At 35.2% G+C, this 14,162-nt stretch overlaps 1 pseudogene; it reads left to right on the top strand.

The window, feature by feature from the left end:
- The first annotated feature begins 6,222 nt into the window (after positions 1 to 6,222).
- The window catches only part of LOC149264612 (26S proteasome non-ATPase regulatory subunit 1 homolog B-like), a 34,754-nt pseudogene continuing 26,814 nt past the window's right edge, over positions 6,223 to 14,162 (top strand).

Genomic DNA, 14,162 nt, shown 5'->3' with positions numbered 1-14,162 from the left:
ATCCCTTTGTCCTTTCCTTAATGCAAACTCTAGAATTTTATCCACTAAACCTAGGGATTTCACATCCAAAACTTTAAGTCTTCTAGGGTTTACAAACCCTAGATTTACAACTTTCATTTACACCTTTTGTAAGTCAAACAAACTTTGTCATATGCAAATCTTCTTTCCATATCCAAATGCCCAAATTCACAGACGCCCATGCCTCAATATATGTGATGAAATATAGCAAGTTGAATTATAGATACAAATCTCCAAGGAATACTTCATGAAAGTAAGTGTCTTCAAGGGAGGGAATGACATTCCATGGTCCTCTATAACATTTTACAAGAGAACTTGCACCATCAACCAACTCTTAATAAATGAGCAATTAACATTCTTTGAATGGTCTATACTTCCTTTATAGAAGTGTTGTCCTCAGAATAGTACAAACTATTTGGCAGATCTCAAATGATTACTCTCGGTCCTTCCAAATCAAGTTGTTGGAGAATTTAACTAGTTTTTGTCTTCACAATGACCTTTGTAAACATTACATTATATATTTTGTATATAAAGAGAGAATTTTTTTTTATTTTTCAAAGCATGGTTTCATGCTCAAGTCTAGGCCAAAGCACATTCTTCAAGCTTCTAGGACTTTCTATGTAAAAGAAGAATTTTTTTCATGTATTATAGTCCCATTTAGACTCATTGTAACAAAAGAAAATAATTATTTTTAAGTCAAGAAAACTAATTTATCCTCTAATACCAAGTCTGCCCAGTAATGATGAAGTCGGCCTAAAGAGGGCTATTCAACCCCTCAAGAAGGCTATAAATAAGAGGGACTTCGACTCACTTGATACAACAATTCACTCAAGTTTTATCTGCAATAGCGAAGGAAGAAGAAGAGCGAGGAAGACAAGAAGAAGAGGAAGAAGACGAAGGAAGGAAGGTCTCTTAGTGAAACACCTTTTTCTGTCCACAGATACAAAGCTATTTAGGGTTTTTGTGTGAGTTGCAAGGGCCAAAATTGCAAGTCAAAATTGCAAATTTAAGTTTCAAGGTCGAGATTCTAAGTTGAAGCTGCTTGGACCGAGCTTGACTTTCACTAAATTTGGAACAATTTGGTTCATTTGAAAGAGATCTTGCTGGTGGGTTGACTTGGTGCTTGGGAGGCTTTCTAGCTTTGGTCTTTGGCTTTTGGAATTCTCATTTTGAACTGATTCTATAAGAAGAGAAGTATTCCTTTTGGGTTTTCCCCTTGGAGGGGTTTTTCCCTGGCTTGAAGACTATATCTTATGTACTCTATCTCTTTACGATCTTCATTGCTTTGGTAATTGCTTGATGAACAAGAAATAATAAGTAACAAAAGACCAACTAATAGCACAAGCAATTATCAAGTAAGGAAAGTCGACTATAATCTACAAGTCTCTTGCTTTTCCAACATAAGTAACTTGGCCTCCTTAAGACCATCATAGCAGTGAAAATAATTTGTCCTTTACAAGGACAACTCCAATCCTTAAGGTGACTAGGTATTTGCAAGAGAATTTTTTGTCTCAAAAACTGATGAGGAACTTAGCCTCTTTTTCATTGTGAACACGCTTTTCAAAATTGAACTTTGTCCCTATGCTTGATCGACATAATACAGTGATAAATATAAAATCATGAATTCTTTTTACTTTCCAATTGAAATCATGAGGCTAGTAGTCTAAATTCATTAACAATATGCCTCAACAAATCAAGACACTTGAGGCAAGTGTGTTCAAATGTCCTTTCTGCCTCAACAAGTGACCTCAAAAAAAGGGTCTTATTTAATAATGTCTATAGCCAATACCCCCAGTTTCTCCTTCTTCAGATAATGGCAAGAGTTAATTTGGTAATTAGCTCCCTTGAATCAAATAATCTTCAAATCCATTCTGAATGGATTTAGGTCATGATACCTTAGTGGTATAACATAATTCCAATGTATTATTCAATTGCTCTTTTTTGTGACCTATATACATAGCAGACTTCCAAAATAAGTAGGATTTACAAACCATGCTATTCATAACCTCCTTTTAGTAGACAAAGATAACTTTACTAGCTTCTTTACATATTTAAGGTATTCGATCTTGATCTGCCCTTTGAACCAAGGCTTCTCATCGACCTTGATCTTGGATTGAGGCCCTTTGACCCTCCTGGAACTAGAGTTGAGGCCATCAAACTTCAAAATTTCTCTTAAAACTTGAGGCGTTTTGGTCGTATGGTTTAGTCCTTAAGACCCTTTTACTATCTCGATCCAGATAATATATTAACCTAGGGTCTTTAGGTCTCCTTCTAGGGCGTTGACCCTCTTTCTTCAATCTTAGTTAGAAAACATTAATCAGGGCTTGGTTCTCAAAATCATCATTTAATCCTTCAAATTTTTCTTAGGCATATAAGCTTGAAATAACTCAAGAGGACCTTCAAAAATGGCTTTAAATTTCCCCTAATCAGGGTTGATTTCGGGTTGAGTCTCATTACAATTCCAATCTTTATTCAGACTCCAAATTTGGCCAAAAATCATAACTTACTCAAATCAAGGCTTGATGTCTCATGGTGCAGCCTCCATAGGGCTACTGTGGCCTAAACAAAAGTTCAATTTTGACTTAGATAAGATTAAGTTTTTATCCCAAACAATAATTTTGGTCCTCGTTTTCCATATAGAATCAAAACCCTCCTTGACTTGACTAGGGTTATATTTTTGGTGGCTACTACTTTGACTTATTTTGTGCCACATCCATCATTAAGAAAATATACATAGAAAATCTTCAACAATAAAACAATAAAGCCAATAGGATCATAAAGAGATAGCCAAACAAGAGAGACAAAATATATCTTGGGATAAACCCAACAACCTTTTCTTAGAGAAATTGCCCAATTCAACAAGAGATAGAATCTGATTTCCTAGTCGAAAGCAAATTCAAATTGACTAGTAAGCAAACCTAGGTCAAACTTGGTCAAACAGAGACAAATTTAGCTTCCTAAAATTTTGGCCTCCTGCACTTTCCACAAAAATTTTGGTCTACTACCTCAGAAATCGTCCTTCATGCCTCAAATTTTTCCTTTTATTCTACCATCAGATTCATTTGTCTAGTCTCCTTTAGATTCGTTCTTATTCTACCTCACATGGTAATACAAATTGCTCTCAAATAGAGGAGGACGAGTGTGAATTTATAGTGATCTAAGATGCCCCCAAGTGGTGTGTCTCTTGGACTGGGTCAACTTATGCATTTGGGGCTGACGTGACTTTTAGAAGACAAATAATTTAAATTTCAAAAATTGATTTTTCCTCTATTGAAGTTGAATTGAGATTCAAATTATATTTATCATTTTCCTCCATATGAAGACTGATCATAACTACAAAAATTCAATACAATATAGGATGGTCAAATGGTGAAGATATCCTAGACACTACAAATATGCAATAGGGGATGATGAGCATTGCTTTTCTCCTAAAAATAATGTTGTCCTTCGAGGAACAAGTGGCTTACCTTGAAGCTGACTTGAGATTCAAACAATGTTTATCATTTTCCTTCATATGAAGACTGATCGTAACTATAAAAATTCAACATAATATAGGATGATCAAATGGTGAATATATCCTAGGACTTAGACACTACAAATGTGCAACAGAGGATAGGTAAGCATTTCTTTTCTCATAAACATAATGTTGTGCTTTGTGGAGCAGGTGGCTTACCTTTGTTAGATTCATAAATGGTTTGATTTTAATTTTTTTAGATCCAACTTCATTAAAAAATAAATTTATAATTAGTGTAGTTTCTCCTACTCTGTGGATAACAAATTTTCTAATTTTGTATATAAAACAGTTTTCCTTTTAATGAAAAGAAAATAAACACAAACACTAAAAGAGAGTTCAACATAAACATGAGAAATAAGTTGTTAAACATCAACGCAATGTGAAACTCAATGGAAAATAGCACCTACTCAAAAGATCTCAGTATTGTGATTGTTGGTATCAAATTATGACTGTCCATTTCACTTTAAAATCCTCTTTTGCTCATCATTTTTGACCATCTAGCCTTCATATTTCATCCATAACCTTTAGAAACTAAATGATATGATGTCATTATCATTATTTTTATTTTGAAATTATTTTGTTAAAAATGACATTTTCAAGAAAATTACAAGAAGTTGTAACTTCCTGTAATTGCTCCAAGGTTTGACATGTTGCATAACAGGCTGGCAAATTCAAAGATTGTGGGCATGAAGCTAAATGTACATAGATGGTGAATTACCTATCCACTTTCAGATTTGAAGGAAATAGGTGTCCGGTCAGCGTTGTTCAAACCCAGCCGCTTCAACAGAATTTCCAAATTTTGTGAACATAATTTCTATTTTCTTTGATATTTTGACTAAATGGAGGACTTGAACCAATTTCGACCTCCTTTTATGTAACAGATAATATTTCATTATGATATTGGGGAGGATGAATAGTTTCTTTTTGTTATGGAAATTGGTGATAAATAGCTCAAAGGGAGAACTAGATAGTCTAGTTTTTTATTTATGAAGAACTTGGAACAGCCTATGTGTGACTTTTGATTTTCAAATTCAGAGCTACGGCATTGAGTTCAGCTTATGCTTTCAGATCCAATAATCTTCTTCACTTGAGTTAGCTTATAATGTTCTTGCGAAGTGTGGAAGGCCCCAAACTACGGAGCTGGTACACTCCTTATTTAGTTTTCTTTCTAAATTGCATTGATAAAATTGATATTTACAGTTTTCTATTTCATTTATGTTCTACAAGTTTATGCCATTAAATTTTGTTAATTGAAATATTTGTATTTGTTTTGAAAGAACCTTTTAAAAGGACTCAACCAATATCCATTTTATGGATTAACAAACATGCTTGTTATCTCATGATTTTGATTTCAGGGTTAATTCATAATTCATGATTTGGAATGCAGAATTCAATTAGTAATTAGCTGAATGAATCTTGTAAAGGAATCACTTGCTATTTGATTTCTAGAACTACTCATCTTGAATATTGATTTGAATAGCTAAGCTATAGAAATTGTTTTGAGAGGGACTCTATAGAATAAAATTCTTGTAAAGGAATTGTAGAACCCCTAACAAAGGAATTAATACTCTGTTTTTGTTACCTAATCAATCAGAATTTCATTAGATTTGTTTTCATCTAAATTGATTCTTAGGTGCTTGAAAATACAAGGAAGGACCTCTTGTAAGAGAGCATTGTTAATTTCATTTCACTAGGCTATCATTAGAATCCTAGATCCTTCTAGATCTATATACATTAGATGAGTGTCTCTAAGTGTACTTTCTCGGGTTGATAAAGGAATTAAAAGCTTAAGTTACGTTAGTAAGTAAAATCCAAACATTTTGGTGCCGTTAGGAGCAGAACCATTAGAAATGATTGAGTACACAACACCAACTGGAAAAATTACTGTGGAAAAAGTTGAGGAAAAACAAAGATCAAGCCAAAGACTTACTCTCGTTGAAAGACAAATCCTACTAGCTCATGAGGCAAAGAAAAGATATATACCTGAGACTTATATAGTATGGAAACTAAAAGAGAGTAATACAAGAATCCAACATCCTATCCTTGAACATATTGTTCCTCAAGAACCAGAACAGGAAGAAGAGATAGAAACCTTAGACAAGTCACATTACAATGGCTGAAGATGGAGGATCCAGAGGACCTACTGCAGAACAACTAAGAGAGTATGAGAGACAAATGGAAGAAAGGAGAAGACAAAGGGAGAATGAAGAAAAACAAGGAAATGATACTCTGTTTGGAGGAAATCAAAATCCATCAAAGGCGGAGGAATCCACATTTAAATTTCCAATTCAAGATAGAGGAGAGTATATGGATGAGGAAATTAAAATGAAAAATAGACTACCATCTATATTACCAACTTTTATGGTATGGCATATGAAGACCCTGATTCGTTTTTGTTTGAGTTTGACATAGTATGCCAAACCTATGGATATACCAATGATGCACATAGACTTCGACTTTTTCCTGCTACATTAAAAGCAGCAGCACTTATGTGGTTCATGGGATTAGGTGAACATTTAGTCACTGATTAGGATAACATGGGAAAAACCTTTTTGAAGAAGTATCAACCTTACTGTCAATCAAAAGATTCTAAATATTACATCTTTAGAATGAATCAACAAGAAGATGAAACCTTAGAGGAATACTTGGAAAGATTTTCATATAATATACAAAAATCAAAACATAGAGCCATGTTTGTTGATCTTATTCGAACAATATTTCTTAATGGAATCTGGGATGAATATCTAGATGACCACAATCTCATGGGTAAATGGGACATTTCTAATTTACCTTTTGATGAGATTGGTGACTTGTGTCAGAAGTACTCCAGAAGTAGGGCAAGAAATAGAAGAAGAGTTATGACATCTAAGATCATCAAATCTGCAACAGGAATATCACTAGAGCTGAACTAGGCAGTCTATTTGAAGATTAAAAAAAAAACCTTTTAAGTACTTTGGGGAATCAAATAGACACTTTAAAAGCAAAGAAAAGACAAGATGAAAAAGAACAAGAGTTATCTATATTCTATCCCAAATGCAAAAGAAAACATGCTTTGAAAGAATGTCATTTAGATAATGTGCAGATTTCTGGGTTTTGTACAGAAAATCATGACACTAATGATTGCATAAAGATGAAAGTTTTGCAGAACTATAATTCGGAAGCCAACGCAGAAATGGAGAACATCTATTTCATGGGAGCTAGAAGGCCATGGCAGACAAGACCTCCAGGTATGTTTCAAAATATAAATCCAGCAAATTATAACGTGCATGTTCAAAAATTTTGGAATGTTCCTATGCCTTGGAAAAATTGGTTTAATCAATAGCGACAAACTTATCCACAAAAAGGATGGAAAGGATATTCCTATCCTCAGCAATTTTCTCAACAACCACCTAAGCAATATCAGCAACCATTTCCTTAGCCATATCCCCAACACTATCAGCAACAATATTCTCAGCCATATCCACAACAATACCCTCAGCAACCAGTTGCTTATCAACAACAAAATCCTCAACAAACCTTACCTACTCCTCCACAAATAAATTCACCACAGCTACAATTACCATCCAATCAACCTCCTAAACCCACACAGCTACCAGCTCAACCCATAGCTAACCCAAACAACTGAATAGATAGACCATCTTACAGCGTGGATGAAGGACCATTGTACCCAACTCTGCCACTGCAAAACATTGAACTAAGGTCAGGTTGAATTCTGCAAAAGGAACCTCCACCTGTTCCAACGCAGTCACAAAAAAAGAGTCAAATTGATGAACAAGAAATACCAACACACAACAAAAAAATTGATCCAACACATAGCAAACAAAACAATCCAGAACAGGGTCAACAAATCAAAACGGTACAATTACCTCCATTTCCAGAATGGTTACTTCAACCAAAATTACCCATACAATTTCCACAATTTGATGTTCTTGATGAATTGATAAATGTGTATGTAAAAATTCCATTACTCCACGCAATCAAGGATCTTCCAATTTATACCAAAGCCTTTAAAGAACTCTGTCTCAAAAAACCTGCAAAGAAAAGATTTGATCCATAAACAATACATGTTATTGGCAATTTAGCTGGCTTAATGTCAAATGTCATTTCCATGGAAAAATATGTTGACCCAGGCATACCTAGAGTCACAGTAATTATCAACAAAATTTCAATTCCAGACACTCTTATTGACTAGGAGCTCAATAAATGTAATGACATTGGACACAACGAAAAATTTTGCAGCTAACAAATTTACAGTCAACCCCGATTGTTTTGGAATTAGCAGATAGCTTTAAAGTCATTCCTGAAGGGATACTGGAAGATATAATTGTTTCACTGGACTCTTGGGACTATCTAGTTGATTTATTAGTACTCCAGCAAAAATCAAACTTAGGAGGACACCCACTCATACTTGGCAGACCATGGCTAGCAACTGCTGATGCATTCATTAGGTGTAGATCTAGTAACATGATCATTTCTAGAGGCACGGAGAGAAAGAAACTTACCTTGTACCCATCAGCACAAGCTCCAACAGTAGCACAAAACCTATGGCTTGATGACAAATACAATGATAGGGAAGAAATATACTATGTTTTAAGCATCAATCAAATGTATGATTTAGGGGAAGACAATAATGAAGATTTAGTGGAAATGTCTCTCTCAACCTGATGTTTCAAAGGAGTTGAGAAATGAACAATACACTGCTATAGATCAAATATTGTCACAAAGATTTCAAGAGACTTGTACCATGTATTTTCTGAAAGCATTATTTGAAGATATATTTCCAATCAACTCCATTACAAACACACAAAGAAATACTATAGAAATCAGTCGAGGAAAAACATTGAACATTGGGGAATTTCTAGAAACATCTCGGGAATGGAAATTGCTTGATTTTCTTATCAAATACCAAAAGTCATTTGCTTGGGACTACACTAACATGCAGGGAATTCGCCCAGAAACTTGCACTCACCATATCTATACAGACACTAGTATTCAGCCAGTGAGGCAGCCACAGAGATGGATGAACCCTATGCTCAAAGAGATTGTAAGAGACGAATTGTAGAAGTTACTAAAAGTAAAGTTCATCTACCCCATTTCTGGCAGCCAGTGGGTATCTCCAATAGTATTAGTCCTCGAGAAAAATGGTAAGTGGCGAGTTTGTGTTGACTACAGAGAACTGAATAAAGCCACCCTTAAAGACTATTTTCCATTACTATTTATTGACCAAGTTTTGGATACATTAGCTGGAAAAATGTCATTTTCCTTCTTGGATGATTTTAGCAGTTATAATCAGATTAGCATAGCCTCAAAAGACCAAGAAAAAACAACATTTACCTGTCCCTAGGGCACGTATGCTTACAATGTGCTACCATTTGGCTTATGCAATGCTCTAGCAACATTTCAGAGAGCAGTATTAGCATTTTTTGTTGGTCTGGTCCACGAATGTGTTGAGGTATATATGGATGATTTTTCAGTATATGGTGATTCGTTTGACAATTCTTTGCAAAACCTTGAGAAAGTCTTACAATGATGTATAGAAACCAGCTTGTCTTTAAGCAATGAAAAATGTTATATGATGATGAATGAGGGAATAGTCTTAGGACATCATATTTCTCCCGAGGGAATCAAGGTAGATCAAATCAAAATTCAAATTATTGTCAAATTGCCAATTCCAACAATTCAAAAAGACGTAAGAAGCTTTCTTGGTTATGCAAGCTATTATAGGAGATTTATTGAAAATTTTAGTAGAATAGCTTTGCCTTTGTTTAAGCTTCTTGCAAAATATTTATCTTTCAATTGGAATGAGGCTTGTCAAAATGCATTTGAGAAACTTAAGGAGAAACTAAGCACTGCTCCAGTTTTGAGGGGACCCAATTGGACTTTACCTTTTCACATCTCAACTGATGCATCCGATACAGCAATAGGGGCTTCATTAGGGCAGAAAGAAGATGCTTTAACTTATGCCATTTACTTTATCAGTAAAAATTTGACTCCTGCTGAACTCAACTACACAGTAACTGAAAAGGAAATGCTTGCAATTATACATGTGGTGAACAAATTTCGTCACTACATAACTGGATATGAAGTCCTCGTTCACACTGACCACTCCACCATTAGATACTTAATGAACAAACCTATTACTAATGGCAGGATCACCAGATGGTTACTCTTACTACAGGAATTTAATCTCACCATACTGGATAGACCAGGGAAAGAGAACCAGGTAGCAGATTACTTTTCTAGACTACAAAATCCAAGTGAAGTTGTTCCAGTTGAAGATTCATTTCTTGATGAACACTTGTTTGCAATTTCAGTATTAACTCCATGGTATGTTGATTTAGCTAATTACTTGTCCACAGGAAAAGTACCTCCATCTTTCAGCTCAAAGGAGAAGAAAAGACTCATCAAACAAAGTGCAAGATATTCATGGGTTAATGGCGATTTTTTTTATACTGGTTATGATATGATTATTAGAAGATGCATTAGAGAGGATGAAATTATTGACATACTAAAATCATGCCATGATCAACCTTGTGGTGGCCATTTTGCAGCCAAAAGGACAACACACAAAATTCTTAGCCTTGGCTACTATTGGCCATCAATTTTCAAAGATTCAAAGAAGTATGTAAGAAGTTGTGACAGCTACCAACGCATGGGTAGACCAACCACCTCCAATGCAATGCCACTACAACCACAAGTACATCTAGAGCCATTTGAAAAATGGGCTCTAGACTTTGTTGGACCCATCAATCCACCATCCAAAGATAAGAAGTACATTCTTGTATGTACCAATTATGTGACTAAATGGGCTGAAGCAAAGGCATTTGTAAGGGCAACTGAACAAACAGTAGTCAATTTCCTTTTTGAAGAAATCTTTGTTATATATGGAGTGCCCAGAGAGATAGTAATGGACCAAGGGACTCAATTCACTTCTAGACTGGTTCAAGAAATCACTGATAAGTAAAAAATCAAACACAGAAGGAGTACACCCTACCATCCACAAGCCAATGGCCAAGTGGAATCTACAAACAAGACATTAGAATGGATCATGACTAAAACAATGGCAACAAACAGGAAAGATTGGGTAGAAAATCTCAATGAAGAACTTTAGGTATATAGAATCACCTGGAAAAACACAACAGGGTTTACACCTTATCAGCTAGTGTATGGCAAAGAAGTCATGCTGCCAATAGAGTTTCAAATACATACTTACAAACTGGTTGTAGACTTAGGAATAGACCTCTCTGAAGCACAGCAAGAAAGAATCATACAATTGAATCACCAGGACAAGATGAGACAGCAAGTAGTGGAAAGGAGAACAATGATACAACAACAGAGGGGACAGTGGCATGATAAGTTAAGTAAGAAGAAAGAGTTTCAAGTTGGTGACTGGGCATTATTCTTTGACTCAAAATTCAAAGAGTACAAAGCCAAATTTACAACCATTGTGTGGGTCCTTAAGAAATCATTGAAGTCTTTGAGAATGGATCAGTCAAACTCACTTCAATGATTTCCATAACAAAAAGAAACTAAACATGGGTCCTTAGGATGAATACTTTTAATTTCTTTCATTAATTCCAATTTTTAAATAGCTGTTCATGATTTTAATTGATTTTAGTTTCTAATATTCAGCCTATCCTATATCATATATGTTCATTTTTATATCCCGTAGGAGTCATTCCTACTTTTTAAAAACTATGTTTCTATCATATAACATATCATATTTTTATCCCATACATTAGTTCTATTTTATATCTTGTACATATCCCTAAACCTAATCCTTAAAGCTTATCTTTTATCCTATACATACTCTTCTAATTCAACCAATTCAACCTACAGTCATATATGCCAACAGACCTACTAAGCATGCATACTCAGAGCTAATTAAGTTAACAACTACATATCAGAAGCCATAACTTAGTAGCTACAGATCAGCATTTTGAAGAACAGCATCAAGTCAAAATGATGATGGATCTATAAAAAATTTATGGTTTTCAACATAAAAATTTTAAATCTAGAACATAAGAAAAATGATCGAAAAAGGGTGTGATGATAAAATTTCATCATAAATAAGGACTAACGGCTAGTTCAGAGATATCATAATGATCCGTAGCTCTCACGATTTGTTGCCTGAGTTCATTATAACATACCCAATCTCATCATTTCAATTATATATGACCACTGCTCATAAGCCCTCGGGATTATCATTAAGTAAACGTTGTGTAGGCAGAGGTTATCATCATCCAAACACTGAAGTAGACAGGGGCTCAACATTCAATTAAAATTCTGGATGAAGGAACCAAAGACTCATAATGTAAACGCAGTGTCAAGAAATTGAAGGAAATTTAGATGATAAGTGAAGAAGCCAAGCACTCATTCCATAATTGCACGCCATATGAGAACAGAGGAATCCATCATTAATGCATACGATGAGGTGAAGGAATGTTGTGTCATGTTTATTGTTGAGAGCCGAATTTAGAAAACGTTGCTCTGTTCCTTAAAAACAAAAACCCCAAATGACTGAAGAACCCTATCTCTAGAGATTTGCGTATATGGTTATGAGTATGTTGACAATAACAATGTCAACATACAAATAGGAAGGGCCACAGCCTAAGGAAAAGTCGACATAACTAGTTGAAATGAGGCCTTCAATCCAAAAACAATAGCGCCTTCATTTCAATAGAGATAAAAAAAGCATACGAATAGCATACAGGACAGCAGAGGCCCAGGTAATTTTCTTGCAAAAATTTTGGTAAATTTTTCTTACAGCACAGGGTAAAAGAAGTAAATGTTTCTCATAATAACATTTTTCTTACAACACAGGGTAAAAAGAGGTAAATTTTAATTTTTTCTCATGGCAAAAAGAACAGAGCCAAAACAATTCGACCCTTCCAAAGTGCATAGTGACTGCATAGAAATATTTAGGGCAAAACAGTGGTTAACACTCTTAGAAAAATTCAGTGGGCACAATGAGTTAACAGCCATGGAATTTGCCTCTTCATTCAATAGAGAAAGAGCCATTGTAGATGATGCGGGAGCATCCAGCCCAAAAAGGAAATTATTGTAAATAATAGACATAGGGTTCATACAGTTGTGGAATTAGTTTAATATTTAGGCTTTTATTAGATATTTTCAAAATAAATAAATAAAACTAGGAGAGCTTTTAGGCACAAAAGGAATGGATATCGATCATTAAGTGATAAGGAAAGCTTTTCTATTTTAGAAAAGGGAAAAGGACAGAATAAAGCTGAAGGGATGCTTTTGCCATATGTATGCATTGCATGAGCTTTAGTTGAGTGATTTTAGGATTTTTAGATCATGCTAAGTTTAATAAAATAGGAAGCCTCAAAGGCATTGGAGTGGGTGTAAGGAGTGGGTGTGAGGAGTGAGTGTGAGGAGTGAGCAAGGGTTCTCCTTGGGAGCCTTCGGGCAGTTTGTAAAAGGGCCATCAGTTTGCCTATGTGGCCATGAAGAAAACTCTGTGTGAATGTTTGTTTTATTGTAAATATGAATATGAAAAATTCAATTCGATACGAACATGTTGCGTTTGACAAATTCTGAGATGTGTGACTGCACATGGCCGCAGAAATCGATGTTATATAATGTTGAAATCATATGGGTGCTGATGGTTCTATTTTTCTCAATGTGCAATTGTTGTATGTGTTAATTATTGAACACACATTAGCCTTTCGTTTCTGAACGCGCAGTTGATGTGCGTATTAATTATTGAATCCGTTGTCTTTCGTGTGATGATACATCGCCTTGGATATTACAGTTACGTAGGTGTTTTTCTGGGGACATACCGCCTTGAATTGAATCTTACCCTCGCAGAATTCTTGAATCTCCATCTCAGTTTATATTTGAATTTATACCTGGAAGTTGTCACTCCTATTGAGCCCACATCCAGCGTCAAAGACCTCTGAAGCTGTCCGTCGTGTGAGAAATATTCAAACCTTTCGGTTGTGGAGTAATAGAGTAACCAGGCCGAGAACAGCTTAGGAGTAAATGGTATAACCATTTATCTATCACCTGAACCGCGGACTCAAGGCAGAAGCTCAGACTTTGAGTGATAACAGGTAGGAACAAATGTATGTAAAATGATAATTTAATTGTGAAATGATAACAGATTTCAACAGTTAAATAAGGCGAATATACGCAGCAATTAGTCCTGGAAGAGTTGCGCCCATACCAAAGTAAAGATAGACTACGGATGTGCGTAAGTAAGTGGGCAGACATATGAGGAATACGCATTAGCGACTTGTATATATATCGTCCCAAACCCAGCATGGAGAGTAGAGAAATACATATAGCATCGATCCATAATATACGAGTCTTTGCCCATGGCAAAGTCCAGCCTATATAACCGACGCCGATATCAAAGATGAAGGGAGAATATATTGTGGGTGTATATAACATGGATATACATATACATTGTGTGCGTAAGTCCACATATTGTATGCTTCTTTTAAAGAATTTCATGAAGAGCACTGTGTGTAAAACAAGTATGGTTTTTATAGCATTGTGTGTTAGACAAGCTCGGTTCTTTTTAAATCTTGAGATTACAACATCCTGAGATAAGCATCCAGAAATTTAAGTGTACGCTCTGGTGTGTATTGAGGTGCATGTTTTA

The sequence above is a fragment of the Pinus tabuliformis genome, chromosome 6, assembly GCF_031772625.1.
Source record: "Pinus tabuliformis cultivar Carrire ecotype Pingquan chromosome 6, CPIR1, whole genome shotgun sequence".
Classification (NCBI taxonomy): domain Eukaryota; kingdom Viridiplantae; phylum Streptophyta; class Pinopsida; order Pinales; family Pinaceae; genus Pinus; species Pinus tabuliformis.
The sequence above is the reverse complement of the archived record's forward strand: the minus strand, read 5'-3'. Positions and strand labels throughout refer to the sequence as shown.